Genomic DNA, 17,524 nt, shown 5'->3' on the forward strand with positions numbered 1-17,524 from the left:
GAAGCTATAATTTGCATAGTTGATAGGATTCTTACATGATGTAGTTATTGATTTAGTACAGGTTAATATGTGAAAATTGGATGAAAAGAGTAATGTGTATAACATGTTTTGAAAATGGTTGTTAGTCTGTGAGAGGCAATAACCCCGTCTTTTAGCATTTCAATACCGCATAACTATTTGGATTTCACTAATGATATAGTTAGAGCAAGATTAGTAATAGCCGTTAGTAAAGTAGTCGCTAGTATAAGAAGTAATCGCTAGTCGGAAATTGCAAACCATAGAGAGGCACCCAGCCGAGTACGAGCTAGTACTCGACCGAGTACCCGTCACTCGACCGAGTAGACCCTATCACTCGACCGAGTGGACCAATTTCCAGAAACTTAAAAATTTCTGGAAGTGAGTCACTCGACCGAGTGGAGAAAGCACTCGACCGAGTGGACTGTCACTCGACCTAGTGCCAACTGCTGGGTTGTGAATTTCGCAAAAATTGTGTTATTACCTTAATTTATGTCTTTATTCCTCCATTAAAATCATTTTTTTCTTATACGACTTCATTGTTGATTGTTTATGGCTCGAATTCAAATTCTTACTCTAATTTTTAACCCCTTAAATTGGCTAATTTCATCTTGCAAGTAACGCTTTCTTTCCTCTTATTCTTCCAATTTGGTTTTGTATAAATCTATGCTAATCCCTTCAAATTTTGTCAATTAATGACACATTTTGTTCGATTTATGGTATTAGTCACCTTTTTCGATATTTACGATGTCAAATATGAAATTTCATGATGAATTTTTACCCAAAAATTTCTTTTATGAACTCGAAACTATATGTTCTTGAGTCAATAATTCGATTTTATATTTTTTTATTTGGTTAATGGTTTAACAAGGACCAAAAGTTTGGTTGTTGTTGCTAACTTTTGTCGTACGTTTGAAAGTTTGTCTTGAAAATGGTGTTCCAAAATTTTCGAAACTTTAATGTTCATTCTTAAAATTGAGTTTTCGTGTTTGAAACTTAGTTCAATTAACTAATGAGGCACCATCTTTGTTAGTAATGGCATGCATCATTTTGAATCGAAATTTCATTTTTAAAATGTTGCCCAAAATGTTTTGAAATTTTATCTCAAAAGGGATAATTTCGGTTGTGCTCTCAATTGTGACTTAATTGTTTGTTGGTACTTAGTCTTTGTTGATGTATTATCGTGTTGATCCAAATGCTGTTTAACAATGTTGGGTATGTTCTTAGAATTTGAAAATTTCATTTTAAAATTTTCTTGATTTAATTGAGTAATAAGACTTCAATTTCGTTAATAATGTTATGCATTACCTTAATTTGAGAATATTACTTTAAAGATTTTGCCAACTTTTTTTTTTTATATATACTGTAGTGTATATGATTAAATTTTGCTTTTTCGTATTTAAAACATTGGTTCCTTGCTTCATAGTGTTGCAATTTTGTTGATAATGTGTTGTTTTGTTTATGCACGAGTCAATGCTTAGCTTACCTTACGGATTGTACGATTTTGATGAGTGAGGATGTATAGACTTGTGATTGAGGGGATGTGAGACGGGAGGGAATCAGCGAGCTCATTAGGATAAGGAGCAAAATGCAAACAATGTGCGATGAATGAGTGTAGCATATTGAAGGTTATGAATGGGAAACAAGTGTTTATTGGAATTGAGGTAAAATTTAGTAAGTGATGTGGATTTGAGTCAAGTAGAGAGGTACATGTATAATGTTATGAGTGGTAAGTCATGGAATGAATACTATTGATTTAAATCTTGAATGTTGGTTAAGTAGTATTGTAAGTATGGTGGGTAAAAGAACATTGAACGGAAATGGGTCTTATGTGAGTGTATGTCTCGTTGCCTAGAGGTATTGATACATTTAAAGGATTTTGGTGAAGGATTGAAGTGCGGAATTATGTATAGTTGTCGAATTTAAGAGTTTGGGGAATGTATTTCGTGAGATAAAGTTGTAGATGTAGCATCACCAAGTGGATTATGAGTAAACGTTTGAGAGTGATATATGTAATGCATGTGGGTTAAATGGTGTTGTTAAGCTAGTTGATCATTGATGTTATATAGGGTAGTCGTTTAATTTAAGTATGCATGCACGACGAGAGAGAGAGAGAGAGAGAGAGAGAGAGAGAGAGAGAGTAGTTGGTGAGATTTTGGTCTAGCGGTGATAGTATAGATGTTGCTTGTAAATTTGCCTCCCAATCGTCAAGTAAAGCGTCCGTGGTATACATCGTGAGCTTGTTGTAGTATTTGGTTGAGTTGAGATGTTATTATTGTCTTAGGTGGTATTAATACCATGTTGTATCATGTTTTATTTTAGTTGGGTTATAATAATGGCCATAAGGCCGTGCGTTTGTTTTAATTAGGTTATTTGACGATGTATTAGTCACCATCGGAGTCTATTAGCGTTTGCGTGATGAAATAGGGAAGTTTGGAATCGAGTTTGAGAATGAAAACCTCATGCCCAGGTGACACTCGGCTGAGTTCACCATGTACTCGACCGAGTGGTTGCCTACTCGGCCGAGTGGCCTCCTACACTCGACCGAGTGGTCTACTTTGATCCCTGTATTGTCGATACTCGACCTAATATTGAGTGTATACTCTTATTTTCACAATTTATAATGGTTGGTTTGTGTCGGATGAACATGTTGACCCCATATAGACGAGACCTTGTGAATTGTTTGCATTATGTGACTTTTGAGTGAAATTTAAATGAAAGTTGTCAATTGACATGTGTAATTGGACGACAATAATGATGTGATAATTTTGTTTGATGTGTGTTAGTTGACGTGGTTTTGTTTTGTTATGTAAAAGTAAGATGAAACAAGAAGATTATGTGTTACATAGTGGTCATTGCATGATAGTGATTATGGCCTTTCGTATGAGCGGAAATGTTAATGATGAATGGGAATAGATATGGAAACACATGTGTGATCATGTGATGGATTTGACGCGGTATATGCATGGCATGATACCCGAAAATGGGAATGTGGAACATGGTTGAGTCACATTATAAGAATTTTGCATTAGTTGATTGTTTCCTAGAGTTCGTATAGTTGGTGTTTTGATGTGCACACATGTTAATATATATGGATTGACGTGATATAGATACGTAGTAATAATCAAGTTATACCCCGTGATAAATACGTATTCTCATAACCGACATTAGTTAGAAGTTATCTATGAGATTAGAGTTTCGAACCGTGGGTTAGACCTGGCGCTTGACCTTTGGGAGGCTCGTAGGGGTACCCATAGAGAGACTTTTGGAGAGGTTTCTAGATTGGGATTATAGCAATGGTATAAGACGATACGATATTTGATAATGGATTTGCAATAGGTAAGAGAGTGTGTTGAACCTGGAACATAGTCACTTGTGGAAATTGGTAATGAGCGTATGAGAACACATTATGCGGTTTAACAGTTGAACTTCGGGACAAAGTTCTCTTTTAGGGGGGGTGGATGTAATAATTCGGAAATTTAGGAAAGAGAAAATACTAAATGTGAGAAGTAGTGAGAATCGAGTGAAGAACTTTGGGATGAGTGTGATGTTTAGAAAGAGCGTATACGGTTGATAAACATGTGAAGTGCGAGAGAATGCATGAGATTTGAGGAAATGAGAGAGTGAGGTGTACTTCGGGGAAGAATTTCTTTTTAAGGAGGGAATATTGTAATACCTTGTATTTTCTAAGGCGTTCACTCGACCGAGTAGACCAAGTGGACCGAATATAACCAATACTAGACTTAATGAAGTTGTTATAATGTCTGCCTATAAAAGGGTCATTTTAAAACTGTCATAACTTGAGATCTAGACATGCTATTGATGTGATTCTAATTGGAGGTGATAGCTTGTTCTCTTACGATTCCAACGAAAGGTCGCCCAAAATGACCAAGAAACGAGTGAGATATGATTGTTTTACGAAAACTGTTCATTGCTGAGAACTGTGTCGCACTCGACCGAGTGAGGTTCACTCGACCGAGTGGACCGGCACTCGACTGAGTGAACGACACTCGACCGAGTGAGTGACACTAGACCAAGTGGACTCGCCACTCGATCGAGTGACGCTGTTCAGAACACGAGATTAAACCCTTTCTTCCCTAACCCTAAAATCATTTCTATCTTCTTCCTTATCTCTCCAAACTCTCTCTTCTCTCTAAAACCCTCACAAACACCATATTAGGGGATTCAAGCTTGGTTTAGTGGATTGCTCACCTTCCTCCTTCCTTCCTCTTGATTTGTAAGTTAAGATCTACCCTTTTCTAGTCTTATAAACCCTAACTTTTGGGGGTTTTCAATTGGGTTGATTAATTAGCAATTAGTATCTGTTTATGGGTAATTAGAGGGTAATAATAAGGGGTTTTATATTGTATAATAGATTAGGATGTATTATGATAGTTGTTATGTGATTATTGTAGGATGAGACGGTTTTATGAGATGGATTCTTGTTGTCTTGGATTAGCTTATGGAATATGCTAAAAGGTAGGTTAATCCTACTCGGTTTCAATAACGTGATGTTGTGTGTGTTGATGTTTTAGTTAATCTTGCATAATTAGAGTATTTGCATTATAACATGTTTAATGGTAATCACATCATTAAGAGGATGATTATGACATGTTGATTGTGGTTCATGCATTGGTCATTATCATATATGTTGGAGGATTTGTTGTTGTTGTTGTTTTGGAGATGTAAGACGGTTGGAAGACCGTCTTACGCTTAAGTCGCCTCTTGGATCTTCCCACTCCAAGAGGTATGTGCACATCAATGGCTTGATTACGGAGGGACTCGTGTGGTTGAGGCACGACGTCTGGCAGGGTTTCCGATTGTCTTTCGGACCCGGTATGTCTGGGCGTGTCCCAGTACCTGTTTGTGGTTATCGGTATGTCTGGGCGTGTCCAAGTACCAGTGTGGTTGTCGGTATGCCTGGGCGTGTCCGGTACTATGGTGGTGGTCATTCCATGTTATGACATTCATACTAGTAGTCAGGTTGCATGTTCACACTTGAGTCATGTCATTTTTTATTTGTTTACTAAAACTGACGTTTGTGTTTCTGTGTAATTGTCACCTGTCTCTTTTGGGTGGCCTGTGTCGATTGATATGATATCCTTTGGTCATATGAGGAGCAGGTTAGGTACAGATGGTTTGGATAGTACGCGGGAGACGGGACGAGCTTGATGAGTCACAAGACGAGTATAGGTAGTTAGATGAGTATAGTAACCATGAGTTGTATTTTATTCATTAGTTAATGGTTTGTAATCACTAAACCTGTCATTTATAATAAATGTTTCTTTATTGTATCTCCGATTCACTGCCTCGGAAAACCGAGAAGGTAACATCTCCCAATTACCTTGGCCGGGTAAGAATGGGGTGTTACACTGGAGGCGAGATTATTGCTAGGGTCGAAGGGAAGGGCACTGTTGTCGATGAGTTGCTATAGGCAGGAGGAGTGAAGGGTGGAGAAGTTATGGTGAAGGAGCGGTGCTCTCATGTGTCAACCATGATGGGAAAGCAGAATGGCGTGAGAGGTAGGGACAATGTTAAACAGAATGTGTTGGATGCGGATGCTATGGTGGATTTTGGGACGGGAAGTGATTTATCGGGGAAGATTGGTGGTAGTTGGAGGCGGTTAGACAGGTGGGTGGTGAAGGTGAAAGAGGGTGAGACTGTAGCAGAAGTGGTATAGATGAAGAGTTCGAAGAGGTTATGTGAGGTAGAGTTGGAGGATCTGAGTTCTGTGACAAAACGATATTTTCTTACTATGAGAGTGTGTTCACCTGAGGCGGAGGTTGAGGGCGCTCAACCACGCCGGGTCCAATGAATCTTTTGAGCTTAACTGCATGGGGCTTGGCAGCCGCGATGCAGTAGGCAGTCTTCGGAACTACTTTGGAGAGAGGCCTCAACTTTAGTTTTCTTGTGTGAAAAGAAGCGGAGTATTGTGGAGATGGTAAAAGTTTTGACAAGTTTTGATGATTACTGTAGTGTAGAAATTGATAACGTGGGTCGGTCTGTCGGCCTTGCTTTTTTGTGGCGGAAAGAGATAAATGTGGTGTTTTGGTCTGCTTCTGTTCATTTATTGATTTTGAAGTTCAAATAGATAATTAAATTAAAGGTGTACTGGTTTTTATGGATGGCCACTGGTTCAAGATCGACATATTTCATGGCAGCTACTCAGATCTCTTGCTGCTGAGTCAGAGGATCCATGATTGTGTATGGGGGATTTTAATGAAATTCTTTTTGCTAATGAAATGAAGGGAGGGAATCGAGCTCAATGGCAGATGAATAACTTTCGGGATGCAGTGGATGTTTGTGGTCTAAGTGATATGATTTTTTAGGGGTATGGATTTAATTTTGATAATGGACAAGCTGGAGCAGATAATCGACAGTGTCGTCTGGATCGAGCTATGAAGAATGAAGGATGGAATAAACTCTACCCTTATGCTAAAATGATTCTTATGGAGCGGGAATGGTCTGACTATGCTCCAATCAAAATAGTTTTGGATGCCAGTGATAATGTTGTAAGGAGTTATAAGCGAAATTTCTGGTTTGAGCTTATCTGGGTGGGGGAAGAGGGATGTGAGGATACAATTAAAAAGGTCTGGGATATGAACGATTAGAATGTTTTGAATACTATTTCTTGGTGTGCACAGGAGTTGCAGAAATGGAAGGGGGTGAGCATAGGGAAAATAATGAGAGACTTAAATCGTTAAAGGAAGAGGTTAGCGTGGTTGAATGAGAATGAGCGATCATTTAGCAATGTGCAGGAGAGAAGGAGAATTATGAAGGAAATTAATCATTTACTGCGACAAGAGGAAATATTTTGGCATCAAAGATCGAAGGATTTATGGTTGAAGGACGGGGATCAAAATACAAAGTATTTTCATAGAGAAGTTGGACAAGGGAAGCAAAAGAATCGGATAGGTTGCATAATTACTGGTGACGGTAGGAAGGTGGAGGATGAGACGGACATAAAGAGGGCAACAGTGGAGTTCTTTAGCATGCTTTTTACGACGTCACAACCGACCTCATTTGATGTGAACTTTTACTAGGTGTGAGGGATAGGGTGACGGACGAAATGAACGAGGTGTTTCAGGTCGAATATAGGGGGAAGAGGTTTTTAATGCGCTCCAACAAATGCATCCATTGAAGGCCGAATATAGCTATTGTCCATGCCATTTAAAAATTTTGGGCTTATCTTATTGGGTCCAAAGTGGTTTTCTACACCGATCCACCGCACTTCGTCAATTGATGCTCACGAAGGATGCCAAACCAAGACTCTTGAGGTGGGTGTTGTTACTTCAAGAGTTTGATCTTGAGATAAAAGACAAAGCGGGAGCCGAGAATGTGGTGGCCGACCACTTGTCTAGGCTAACAATTGAAGATCACGATGTAAAGGATGAGAGTAGGCCCATCAATGAATGTTTGAGAGAAGATAGCTTAATGAAAATGAGTGGAAGAGTCCCATTGTTTGCGGACTTGGCAAACTATTTAGTGAGTGGATTCATTCCGGATGAACTTGATGCTATAGAAAAAAGAAAGTTGAAGCATGATGCGAAAAGATACTTTTGGGATGACCCGTACTTGTTCCGAAAATGTGGCGATGGGATGTTTAGAAGATGCATTTCAAAAGAAGAAGGCATGGAAATTGTTGATAGACTTCATAGCTCGGCCTATGGTGGTCACCTAGCAACCTCAAGAACCATTGATAAGGTGCTACAAGGGGCGTTCTTTTGGCCTTCAATGTTCAAGGACATACACTATTTGGTGAAGTCTTGTGATGCTTGTCAAAGGACGGGAAACATTGGGAAGAGAAATAAAATGCCACTCAACAACATTCTTGAAATTTAGTTGTTTGATTGTTGGGGAATAGACTTCATGGGGCCATTTACCAACTCTTATGAGAATGAGTATATCTTGGTGGCGGTCGACTACGTCTCTAAGTGGATTGAAGCGGTGGAATCCCTGACTAATGACTCGAAAGTGGTAATGAAATTGTTCAAGGGCACTATCTTCCCGAGGTTTGGAACCCCGAGAGTTGTTATAAGTGACGGAGGGTCCCATTTTCGAAGGAGTACCTTCAAGACCTTGTTGGCTTCACATGGGATGACACATAAGACCGCCCTTGCCTACCACCCTCAAACGAGTGGGCAAGTGGAGGTCTCTAATCTCCAAATCAAAGCAATATTTGTGAAGGTGCCAATAAGAGCCGAAAAGATTGGTCTCAAAAGCCCCCGACGTCTTGTGGGCTCTAAGGACGGCATACAAAACACCGATTGGCACGGCGACATACAAGCTTGTGTATGGTAAAGCTTGCCACTTGCCCGTCGAACTAGAGCATGAGGCATAGTGGGCTTTCAAGGAGATGAACTTTGACATAGACATTGCCGGTGAGAAGAGATTTCTACAAATGAGTGAATTGAAAGAATTAAGATTGAAAGCTTATGAAAGTTCAAGGATCAATAAGGATCAAACGAAGAAATGGCATGATGCGAAGATTGTTGACAAGAGGATAAGTGTGGGAGACCTGGTGCTCCTATTCAATTTCACCTTATGGCGCGTTTGAACTTTAGAGCGAAGAGTGTGGAAGCTTCAAAGTAAATGGCCAAAGAGTGAAAAGATACTATCAAGGAGATGAGATAGGTACTATTGAAATCCTATACCTCGGGGATCTGCTTTTTGAGGAGGAAACCATTTGAAGCTACTTCAAATCATGGGTTTGGTGGAGTTCCTCAAGAACCACCAATTTATATATATTTCATGCATGTAGTTAGTTCGTGATTATATTTGAACCCATTGTACTTGTGTTAATTTCGGACTCGGTGACGGGATGTCACATTGAGTTGCTCGGTGGAAAAATGAGGAATACAAGCAATACCTTCATTTGGCCCATTTCCCGACATGGTACGTCTGCATGATAGTGGAAAATACGAGAAGACGGGCTAAGTGAAGAAGTCGAGTTTTATTATTTGAAAAAGTTGAGGAAAACAAGTCAAAATCAAGTATATAAGAGCCGCTGCCGGTGGGCCGGTGCCCCCACCGGCACCGAGCTCTTTTGAAATTAAAAGAAATTGAAAATTAGAAAAATTTGAGGAAACAAGGAAAAGTGCTCTCTGCCGGTGCCCCCACCTGCATCGAGCACTTTAATTTTTGGTGAAAAATTGATGAAGGTAAGTGAGGGGGGTGCGTGCCGGTAGGCCGACAGCTGGCTCACCGGCTGGGGGCACCCCCATGTTGAAAACGTGTCATATTTGAGGAGAGTAGTGTCCTCTGCCGGCTCACCGGCCGGGACACACATATATGAGGAACAAATGATGCAACTGAGAGAAAATATGCTCCCTGCTGGTGAGCCGGCTGAACCGGCAGGGACACACATATATGAGGAACAAATGATGCAATTGAGAGAAAAGATGCTCCCTGCTAGTAGGCCGCCAGCCGGCTCACCAGCATTGAACATCATATATGTGGAAAACGTGAAGTAGAAAAGTGAAGAAGAGTTCTCTGCCGGTGGACCGGCAGCCGGTGCCCCCCACCGTACCGAGTACTTTTTCTTTTGAGGAATAATTTGAAAAAGTAAGAAAAATATGAAGGAGCCACAACCGGTTGACCAGCCGCCGGTGCCCGACCGGCTGGGAGCCCTCTGAAGCACTATTAAACGCATGACACACAACTCAGCCCTTCATTATTTCATCTTCTTCATTCTCTCTAAACTCACTTTCCTTCCTAAAAGCACCCCAAATTTCCCTCAAATCTCCTCCTACCTTCACTAAATCACTAACCCATACCCCCAATCACACTACTCTTCACTCAAACTCAACAATGGGGGGAAGAAGGACTCGAGGGGATCTTTCTAGGGTTCAAGCGGAACTAATGGCGGCGGCGGCCTCATACACGACTCCCGATGCCAATTTTCCAGGTCTTGAATTCACCACTTATATTCAAAAGGGTAAGTTCATCTTGTTTAAACAACGACCCCTTCACCCGACTCGTTTTATTTATCGCCAATCAATGAGAAACTTAGGGTTAGACAAAGAGACGGAAGCTCTAATTAAGGGCGTGAGTATGAAGGGGATGTACAATATGCATGAACGGACCTATCCCCGTTTAACTTGGGAATTTTTGAGTACTTTACGTATTGATAAACACCGACAAACGGGGATGGTGGCGGCCTTCCATTTCCGTCTTATGAGCAAGGACCACTCTATTACCTTATCCCGACTAGCTAGAATATTTGGGTTGGAAGATACACCTTCACATAAGGTGCCCAAGGGCTTCCACTTTTCTAGAGTGTGGAAGGCCATTTTGGGATTAGATGATCAAGTCGGCGTCAAAGGGGGGGTAAATTCTTGTCACAACGCCCCAATTAGGATTTGGATAGGTTCACGGGTTGCACGATCTTTGCAAGTGACGAACCGTGGAACTTTAGGACCGATGAGCTATAAATTTTGGGCTCATACCTATTCACTAAACCGAAACCTTTTCGAATCATTGTGGCACATAATATGGCCCTCCACCTTCAAAAACTCTCGAATGCTCTGGGGCAAAGAGTCCCTCTCCATGTGGGTGGCCTCATCACCTGAATTGCCAAGGAGCTTGACACGAGAGTGGATTTATCCACTTTAAACTTCATAACCGGGGAGACCTTCCTCACGAAGTATTACATGGTTCAATCTCTCGAATGATAAAAAGGCACCCGATTGATGGCCTTGAGTATTGGCAAATCCAAAGGCGGAACTCAATCCCGCTCCCGAATGCAAACAAAATGAAAATAAAACCCGATCAAGAATTCTACCTCCTTGAAATTGTAGCGGAGGAAGACCCGTCTAACCCTCCACATGACCCACCGATAACTTCTGGGAGGGACCGCCAAGAGGCCACCGAGACCATCATGAGATAAACTATGCCTCAACCTTCCTTCCCTCTACCCCAGTCTTGGACATTCCAACAAGGTGAGGGGTCCTCGAGCTAACGATATCACCCTCCCCTACCTCCTACACTTGTTGAGTGGATGGAGAACATGAATCTAGGGATGCAAACGGCAACAAGTGAGCGCCAAGTGCTACGAAAGAAGCTTGACCGACTTTACTACGACCAAGCTGCGGGTCAATTTCCCGTCTACGATGACTTTTGTAGATGGGGATACGTGCAATATGATAGTCGCCATCCTTATAATCACCTTTGGCCGGATGATGGGTACAAGAGTCAAGATGGGGGCATCGTCTATGGAGATTTCAATCTCCAAACCGACTACTTCTCCGCCCCATCTTTCCTACTCCGAGCACCGGGCACGAAGAGGGCCATGATGCCCAATGGTTCGAAGGGATAAGGCCTTTCTATGGGAGTAATGTTGGAGCCTCCGGGTCAGGAGGTGACTTGATGATGGGAGGTTATGGCATGATGACGGGCGGAGGTGAGATGCCCATGAACACGGACGATCTCATCCGAGAGCCCGAGTTTGGTGATGATGAAGAGTAGGGTTTTGAGACCGACGCTTAGGCGACCTAGTAATGATGGCTTGCCTTGATCCCCGAGTCAATCCAAAGTACAAGTATAATCCCTTAATCAAAATCTCTCATACATTTAGAATAGCTTGCATTTAGATTAATTGTAATATATTAGCATTAGTATTCATATAAGCACATTCATATAGATTGCATTAGATTTAATTTCTTGTAATATACGTTACATTTAGTAATTACATTCATGTAGTGTAGTTTGCATCGTACTTCAATTTTGCATTTAGGATAGAACATGCATTGCATTTTATTCAAAAACACAAAAAATTGGAAAAATCAAAAACTTCAAAAACATGTATTTTATTTTCGAATTTTCTCCACACATTTATTTCCATTAGAAATCATGTAAATAAATAAGTGTGGGAAGGAAATTTTCTTATTTACAAAAACATGTATTTCATTTTCAAAAAATCTAAAATCCAAAAATATGCCTTTAATTTCAAAAAATATCAAAAATACAAAAACATGTATTTATTTTAAGTAAATCAAAAATTCCAAAAATGCGTTCTTTATTTTCCAAGTTCTCTCCCTACATTAGTCCCATCGAGGATGATGTGAATCTTAGGTATGGGGAGGGAAATATCCACCTTGTGAATATTTGTAAATAATATTTGTAAATTTGAGAAAAATATCAAAAATACCTAAGAATTGAAAAAAATTCAATAAATTCAAAAATATTGCATTGTATATATATGTTTTTCTAACCAATGGCATAGGCACACGTGGATCATTTGAAACAAAAGGAGACTAGAAGACCACTTGGTATACTCTTTCCGCTCTCTTTCTCCTTTACCGTTCCTTTTTTTTATATTCATATATATGGAGGAGGATGGGATTTTGTTGATGAGGATGTTCCTTTTTGGGACTTGCGGATGTGTGTTAATTGATGTGCTCTAGTTGCATATATGTTTGTTCATGATTGTATATACTTGCATTCACGTAGTTGTGGCATATGTGTTAGTTGCATCCTATATATGTTACATCTTGTTTGTATATAGTTTGTATAGGGAGTCTAGATATGGAGGATATATGCCGCCAATGATGATAATTGTTTTGACCGTGTCTTCTCCCTCTTGATAGCTCGTACCTTCTGATGACACCTTGTTAGGGTTTTTGCTTGCAAAAACCCGGGAAGACTAGCTTAATGACCAAGTTTCGACCACCTTGTGAGACCATATTAGGCCCGAGACTTGACCTAGAATCGACAAAGCTACTCAAATGTGAGGATAGAGCCTCGTTATGGCTGGTCCATCAAACCAGCCTCGTTTAGGTATTGTGATTAGGTCTTCTTATGTGGTATGTGTAAATACCCAGTATCTGCACCTTCCAAAAACCACCCGATGATGATCGGACTACAACGTGTTTTTGATATGTGTGCGTGGATTGGCTATACATGAGACAGTTTAATGTATTACTCGAATATGAAAAATGATTCAAAAATGGTTTTCTAATTTCATTTGCATTAAAACAACCCTATTTAGAGTTAAAACCGTCTCCGAACCCAAAACCAACTCATAAACCCGCAACCCGAGTCTATCTGAGTCAACCTGAGTCAACCGAAGTCTCGAATGTCGAAAATACCCGTAACTCATAGTATTTCATTTGTAATTCACCTTTTATCGCTTTATGACAGTTTTATGTGCATGTAATCTGGCTAAATCACCTTCACTCGAGTTGTATGGCTAATATGTGTCTTGACATGGCGCGAAATATTCGAACGGTTCCAATTTTCCATAAAAATTGGTGGCGACTCCACAAATGCAGGCTTGTCAAACCTTTCACCGGTTTCAATGCCTTTCAAATCGGTAAAGGCCCATGACGTGCTTTGGCTCGCGCCAGAGTTCCATGAGAGAAGTGCCGCCGCCTCGAAACCAACGCGCGGGTGGCTGTGTCCATAGTTTGGCGACTCCATTGGGGATGATACACTTAGACTAAATCTAGTGTTACCTAGGGTGAAACTTGAACAAGGTTAGGGAATAGTTTATATGAAACAATTGTCAGTTTTCATTACTCGACCTTCTTAGGTCATTTAGTCAGCCTTCTTAGGATTAACCCAACCTATTCGACCAATCGTCTCATCTGGACGGTGCAAGTTCCTATTTGTGCCCAAAGATGGATAGCGATTGGCATCAACTATACCACGATACTTACTCATGTTTGTATCAAGAGCTTTCACTACTCGAGCGAATGGACTAGGAACCGACCCGACTCATGTTTGGCACAAAACTCTCCACAGACCAGGGTACGATAGCTTTGTATGGCAACCCACCCTTTAAACCAAAACCCTTCTAAAAGCACTCAACATACCGTTATAATGGCCATGTTTGTGTTGTAACTTGTATGATATCACCTTTTGTAAACAAAAACATGATAAAATTTTCAAAATCTTTCTTCAAAATGCAAAAAATGCAAATCTTTCAAAATGGCGTAAAAAACTTAAAATCAACAAAGTCAAGCCGAAACTCTATCAAAATTTCAAAAAATCAACCATTTCAAAAATCAAACTTCAACACTCCTACGATCACATACAATGATTGTCTAGGAAAACATTTCAAAATCAACTTTCTTTAACCCACATGACACACACGTGTCCCCTTTTAGTCAGTCCACGAGTCTTGTCTTGTTTGAGTAGGTGTGCAAAGTAGTCGGATGTGTCTTGATTCATTGTCGGTTGTTATCCTCAGTCCAAGATAGTCGGAACAAACGAAAGCGCAGCAAGCGTCCATGGTCAACCCGAAGATAATGTTAATAATCAAGTTCTGGCCACGTTACTCCGTCTCCAAGCCAGTCAGGATGTTGTCTATGCTCGTCTCCAAACAATCGAAAGTCGCATAGTAGCCGTAGAAGCTAGGCTTCCTCCTACAGAAGATCCTATTCCTGACATCCCTTTGCGTGATGATCCTCCACCCTTCGTAAATGATTCTTCTACTGTCCTCACTGAAGTTGAAAAGCGTCTTCAGTACTTAGAAGAGAAACTCATGTACCTCAAAGGAGATAACATTTACAGGGAAAATAGCCGAAAGTATGAAGCAGTAAATGCCCAACTACCAATCAATTTCAACATGACTGACATCCTAAAATTCAAGGGGCATAAAAACCCTCAAAACCACATTCGTGCTTTCAAAGACTACATGTTTATCAAAGGCATCAAGTCAGAGATGTTCTTAAGGATCTTTCCTTCATCTCTCGACACCATTCCCAAACAGTGGTTCTACTCCTTAGACCACAATAAGATTTCTACTTGGGATGATGCAGCGATCGAGTTCACTAAGCAATATGCATATAATGCCGAAATTTAAGTCAACATGCGCACTCTAGAGGTTCTTACCCAAAATGAAAAGGAAGGGTTCACCGACTTCCTAAGTAGGTGAAGGAAGACTAGTACCCAACTTGTTGAGCGTCCAGAAGAGGCCACTCTTGTGGAAAAGTTCATGGACAATCTAAGGCTTATTTATGCAAATCACTTGAGGCATCAAAACATAAAGTCTTTCAAAGACTTAACCGTGCTAGGTACAAGGATTGAAGACGATATTCGCAAAGGACTCTTGTCCAAAACGGTGGGACGCAGATATCAAGGTTCAACATCAACTGGAAGTCGTTCCTACGGTTCCACTAGCAAGACCGACGATGTCAACCTCGTCGAGTCATCCAAGAAAAACAATACACCAAGAAAGTTCACCGACATTGGTGACACATATACAAATGCACTAAAAAGGTTGATGAAGGAAGAAAGAATCCAACCAATAGGACCTACACCTGACACAGAAAAGAACTCCAAATTCTGGGATGACAATGCTTATTGCTATAGATACCTCATTTCTATACCTCCCGCCAACCACCCAGTGATGATTGGGCCACATGTTTGATACGCGGAACGATTTTATGATAGTTCGTAAGTTCATCAACAAATGATAGATCAAACACTCGAGTCAACCCCTTGGTCGTCATCTATGCGCCGATACGGTCGTTTTGAAAGTAATTAGAGTTCATTTGGAGTCCGGGTCAAAAACCGCTTCATTTTCTAAAAACCGTTTAAATGCCGAGTCGGAATATTCCGGAATGTTCTAGAATTCTCTGGTTGTTTATTCCTAAATTTAAATTAATATTTTTAAGTAAATATCTTCCGTATTTTGTGTTTTATGGAATAAGGAAGTATAGATCTACCGAAATTCCATAATAAAACGCGGAATTCTTTCTTGCTGAGGAGGAAACCTCTGTGGAAAGGACGCAGCAGGTGCTGCGCCTCTACCAAGGATCGCAGTAGCTGCTGCGCCTCTTCTCTAGCCCTCTTTTCATGCTTTTCAGAATATTTCCGTGATTTGTTTCCAAATCCGTGTCATTCCTCAACTCCTCCATGTGTTTAATATAAATAGAGACCTTCGGCCTCCATATTTGGCACGCAAGTGTTCCGCCCCTTGTTTCTCTCTTTTTGCATTCTAGACTACGCTATTGCATTCGACACCTACGTTCTTGATCAATCGACCATGTAAGCTCAGATCCTTCTGAGTTTCAGTCACGTTGCATAGACCGACCAACTTGACCAACTCCGTTTAATCAACCTAATTAATTTACTAAATCCTTTAACAAGGGAACTTTCCATGCATATTCGAGTCGAGAAATCACTAAACGATAACTTTAGTCAATCTCGTTTCGTCAAACATGTAAGTATGAGGGTGTAAATCCCATTTTATTATTGTACTTTTATTCTGTATCATCTAATGTAAGATTTACATCAGAAGCACGTTCAAAAACCGTCTTAAAATCAATCTTTTAAAACCGTATTTTTATAAAACAGTGGAGGTCAGACGTCGGGAAGAAACGCAGCAGCAGCTGCGCCCCTTCGGACAGTCGTAGCATCTGCTGCGCCTCTTCCAGAGGCTACTTGCTGCTCCTGCTCTTCTTCTTCTTCCTCGACTTTCTGCAATTTTTCCCTTTTCTTATTTCTTTCGTTTTCCTTCGTTTTCTTTGTAGTTTCAGTACATAAACCATGTTTTAACAATTTCTTTCTTATTTTAACATTTAATTCGTCCTTAATTCCGAGTAATTCAATACTTGCGGGTTTTCGCCGTTTTAATTCAAATTGATTTTTTCGGGTTTCGACTTGTTCATGTCGAGGTTCTGGGATTCTAATTTGATACATAAGTTTTCTTATTTGTCTAGTTTCTTTAACCTAAAGTTTTGTCCTTTTGTATTTCCGACACGAGTTCATCGTAATTATGTAAACCGTTGTAAATTTCTCATTTTTATTCGCTTTATGACTTGTCCAGATACATGTAATTGATTAAATCACTTCAAGTCAAGTCTAAAACTGATAATCCATCCTAAATCTACCAATGAATGATAACAATCCGTGATTCTAACTTCACAGCCATAATCCAACTCAAGAATAGATGCAGGAAGTGCTACGCCTCTTCCAAAGGACGCAGCAGATGCTGCGCCTGTTCTGGGTTGGCATCTGTCCCTGAACTCTTTCTCGTTTTGACGTAGTTCCTAATTACCGTTTAAATCAACTATTAGTCGTATTATCGCCTCTAATCTGACGTGTTTTCATATTTTAATTTTATTTTCTTTTTTATTTCCTTCTTCGAAATTCCGTCTTTAGGTGTGCTTCTGACGTAGATCAAATAATCTTTGTAACTCTTGTAATTTTAATTTTTAATATTTATTTATCATCTCTTATCATTTGTATGGTTCACATGTAATTGAATCTAACATCCACTTCGACCCCAATTGAGTGCTAAATTGTTTGTTAACCGACATAGTCTAATTTCACATACTAGGATTAATCTATTGTTTGTTGCATTCCATGCATTACATCGACGACATATCAAATATGAACAATTTCCCTAATAATTAGTAGAGGCCGCTATCGAGGTGGGCGTGATTAGGTGTTCGATCAAAGAGCTTCCTAATACGTACCCTCACCCCTTACTCCAGTTATCTCTGGACATCCGTGTCCATTAGTATTTCGAGAGTCATTCTAGACATAGAATTCTAAGGGT

The sequence above is a fragment of the Silene latifolia genome, chromosome 1, assembly GCF_048544455.1.
Source record: "Silene latifolia isolate original U9 population chromosome 1, ASM4854445v1, whole genome shotgun sequence".
Taxonomy (NCBI): domain Eukaryota; kingdom Viridiplantae; phylum Streptophyta; class Magnoliopsida; order Caryophyllales; family Caryophyllaceae; genus Silene; species Silene latifolia.